The sequence below is a fragment of the Pinus tabuliformis genome, chromosome 1_1 (assembly GCF_031772625.1).
Source record: "Pinus tabuliformis cultivar Carrire ecotype Pingquan chromosome 1_1, CPIR1, whole genome shotgun sequence".
Lineage (NCBI taxonomy): Eukaryota > Viridiplantae > Streptophyta > Pinopsida > Pinales > Pinaceae > Pinus > Pinus tabuliformis.
In genome coordinates this window covers 373433751-373438171 of record NC_142297.1, presented here as the reverse complement: position 1 = coordinate 373438171, position 4421 = coordinate 373433751, and the positions used below count along the sequence as shown (strand labels likewise).

Here is a 4421-nt window from a genome sequence, read left to right as displayed (position 1 = left end):
ATTTTTCCTATATACCATGGAGATTCGCCCATTTATTATATTTATAAATTTAGGGGGGGTTCTTAAAATTTTCCCTGAGCCAGACCCACTTTTCATCCATAAAGCTAAATCCACTTCTCATCAGTCAAGCTAAAACCAGTTCTGATCCACCCAACCTAGACCCAATTCATAACAACAATCTTGTTCACCAGCTACTTTCTTCTATACATATCATTTTCACACCGTTCCCACAGTTTTCAGAGCACATTGGCCAAAAAAAACGATAGATATTATACACACGATTTTATTATTGATGTGTAATGAAATCTCGATCTTAGCATATGCATGATAGCAGAGCAATCCCATTTTTAATTAAGAAGGCAAGGAAAATCCTGATGGGGGTAAAATGAATGATGAGGTGTAGAAAAAAACTTCCAATGACGAAGAACTTCTTATGAGGTTTCAAGAGGATGACATAGGAAGTGAACATCGAGACATAAAAGAGAATGATCTTGATCGTAAGTTTTGATTTTCCCTAGTTAACTGGTGTATGATGTTGGTAGCCTACTGTAAGGTAATGTCTAGTCAAACTCTCAGGACAATGGTTGTTGTAATGCAGACCATTTGCAGCTTGAAGAAAGTCCAACAAAAGTTTTGTGGAGGGTAAAATTCTTTGTTGCACTAGATCACTACTTTTTGTTCTCATGGAAAAGGGAATTGTTATATTATTTTCCAAAATCCTTTTTGAATGTTACCTCTCCAATAGAAAAAATTTACATATCTTAGATTTTAGCATAGTATGCTTTAATTTATAGTAGTTTAATGCTTACATCAATTGAGACAAAAGAGGAGGGAGAAAAGGTCAATAGAGTTGATTCAACAGGATGAAGAAAAATGAGTTAGCTTGAAAACACAACAATTAAATGTTCCAAGGAGGTAGATTCTGTTGTCCTGTGAAAATACAGCATTTGGAGGCAGGAGAATGAGAACGAGAATTCATACTCCACTATTAGATTGATGTGAAACCAATTGATCATGGCTAGGGTGTATTCAAGCATTTCCCAAGCTAGAAATAATCTTGATTTATACCATGAATTGATGCTTCGTATTAAAGAATGTCAGCGTACATTGGGTGACGCTAATGTAGATTCTAATCTACCTCAAAGGTAATAGTTTTCGCATTGGCTACTTCTAAATCAAGGGTATTAAGTGCTTCCAGTTGCATTTGGTGTTCATATCCTTTGTTTCTTTTAAAGTTGCAGTCTGTGTGTCAATCTTTCTGCTTTTCATTCTCTTTTTCATGGCCGATAATTGATATGAATGTTTCAGTGCACCTGAGAAGATCAAGGCTATGGGTCATGTCCTATCCAAGGCTAGAGAACAATTTTATGACTATGCAACTGTAGCAAAGAAGTTGTGAGCCATGCTTCAGTCTGTAGACAAGCAAGTAAGGATCTTGAAAAAGAAAAGTACTTTTTTAAGTCAGCTGGCAGCAAAGACTGTTCCCAAGGGCCTACACTGTATGTCCATGCGATTGACCATGGATTATTACTTGCTTTCGCTTGAAAAGTGAAATTTCCTAAAAATGACAAGTTGGAGGATCCAACTCTTTATCACTATGCATTATTCTCTGACAATGTATTGGCTGCATCTGTGGTTGTAAATTCAACTGTCATGAATGCTACAGTGAAGTGTTATTAATTTAAAATACTCTAAAGTTTGGAAGTCCAATAGTTTTGCTGCATGTTACATTTAATATTTGGATCTCATTGTAGGTGATTTACTTGTGTTTGTAGGAATCTCAAAAACATGTATTTCATCTCGTCACAGACAAGTTAAATTTTGGGGCCATCAAAATGTGGTTTTTACTTAATCCCCCAAGGAAAGCTGCAATACATGTAGAAAATGTTGATTATTTTAAATGGCTCAGTTCGTCCTATTGCCCTGTGCTTCATCAACTTTAATCTGCAACTATGAAAGAGTATTATTTCAAGGCAGATCACTCGACTACACTCTCAGCACGTTCCTCCAATTTGAAATATATAAATCCAAAATATTTATCCATGCTAAATCATCTTCGTTTCTATCTTCCACAAGTTTATCCGAAACTAGACAATATCCTTTTCTTGGATGATGATATTGTGGTGGAGAAATATTTGACCCTGTTGTGGTCAGTAGATCTTCATGGAAAGGTTAGTGGTTCAGTGGAAACTTGTGGAGAAAGCTTTCGCCGGTTTGACAAATACCTTAATTTTTCCAATCCGCACATAGCTAGGCACTTTGATCCTAATGCTTGTGGTTGGGCATATGGGATGAATGTATTTGATCTCAAAGAATGGAAGAAACAAGATATAACTGGAATATATCACAAGTGGCAAAACATGGTAAGTGTGTAGTGTGGTTTATTTATGTTAATTCCTGTGATGCTTACTTTAAATTATTTGAAGTAAATCTGAAGTAATTAGCTAGAAAACTTAATGGGTTTATCTTTGTTCGATTTCTAAGCTTTTCTTTTATTGTGTGTCAGAATGAGAATAGAGTGTTGTGGAAGCTTGGAACACTACCCGTAGATTTTCGCATTGGCTGCTTCTAAATCAAGAGTAGTAAGTGCTTCCATTTGCATTTGGTGTTCATATCCTTTGTTTCCTTTAAAGTTGCAGTTTGTGTGTCAATCTTTCTGCTTTTCATTCTCTTTTTCGTGACCGATAATTGATATGAATGTTTTAGTGCACCTAAGAAGATCAATGCTATGGGTCATGTCCTATCCAAAGCTCGAGAACAATTTTATGGTTGTGTGACAGTAACAACGAAGTTGCAAGCCATGCTTTATTCTGCTGACAAGCAAGTAAGGACCTTGGAAAAGCAAAGTAAACTTTTAAGTCAGGTGGCAACAAGGTCCTGCACTATTTGTCCATGCGATTGACCATAGATTATTACTTTCTTCCTCTTCAAAAGAGATAATTTGCTAAAAAGGACAAGTTCGAGGATCTAACTCTTTATCACTATGCATTTTTTTCGACAATGTATTGACTACATCTGTAATTGTGAATTCAACTATCATGAATGCTAAGGTGAAGTGTTATTAATTTAAATTACTTTAAAGTTTGGAAGTCCAACAGTTTTGCTGCATTTTACATTTAATATTTGGATCTCATTGTAGGTGATTTACATGTGTTTGCAAGAATCCGAGAAACATTTATTTCATCTCATCACAGACAAGTTAAATTTTGGGGCCATGAAAATGTGGTTTTTATTTAATCCCCCAGGGAAGCTGTGATACATGTAGAAAATGTTGATGATTTTAAATGTCTCAATTCCTCCTATTGCCCTGTGCTTCGCCAACTTGAATCGGCATCTATGAAAGAGTATTATTTCAAGGCAAATCACTCGACTACACTCTCAGCACGTTCCTACGATTTGAAATATATAAATCCAAAATATTTATCCATGTTAAATCATCTTCGTTTCTATCTTCCACAAGTTTATCCCAAAATGGACAAGATCCTTTTCTTGGATGATGATATTGTGGTGCAGAAAGATTTGATGCCCTTATGGTCACTAGATCTTCATGGAAAGGTTAATGGTTCAATGGAAACTTGTGGAGAAAGCTTTCGCCGGTTTGACAAATACCTTAATTTTTCCAATCCGCACATAGCCAGGCACTTTGATCCTAATTCTTGTGGTTGGGCATATCGGATGAATGTATTTGATCTCAAAGAATGGGAAAAACAAGATATAATTGGAATATATCACAAGTGGTAGAACACAGTAAGTGTGTAGTGTGGTTTATTTATGTTAATTCCTATGACGCTTACTTTAAAGTATTTGAAGTAAATCTAAAGTAATTAGCTAGAAAACTTAATGGGTTTTTCTTTGTTCGATTTCTAAGGTTTTATTTTATTGTATGCTAGAATGAGGATAGAGTGTTGTGGAAGCTTGGAACACTACCCCCTAGATTGAACGTTTTATGGCTTGACCCATCCTTTCGACAAGTCTTGGCATGTGTTGGGTTTAGGATATAATCCTAGCGTGGACTGTTTAGAGATTGACAATACAGCTGTTGTTAATTACAATGGGAACATGAAACCTTGGTTAGAGCTGACAATGATGAAGTGCAGGCCTTACTAGACGAAATATATGAAATATGATCATCCTTTCTTACAACAGTGCAATAGAAATGAATAGTTGTGACCTCAATATTCATACTGCAATAGATTGTCAAATGTAAATTGTAAAGGCCCTAGATTTTGGTTGATAATTCATTCTAATTCATTTGTTTTTGGAGTTCCACAGAAGGTTTCTAGTTTATGGCTTAATGAGTCAGGTTTTTGGAGGTGCAGTGGCTTATCCAAGTTTAAGATTTACAAATTTTATGTCCTCATTACATTCCTTCATAGTTGGAAGTAAAGTCCTATATAAGTATTCTTTTCTTTGTTAGTTAA

General features: G+C 35.4%; 1 pseudogene; it reads left to right on the top strand.

Annotated features, from left to right (window-relative positions):
- Nucleotides 1-580: 580 nt before the first annotated feature.
- On the top strand, nt 581-4164 carry LOC149213177 (polygalacturonate 4-alpha-galacturonosyltransferase-like; annotated as a pseudogene).
- Nucleotides 4165-4421: the final 257 nt, after the last annotated feature.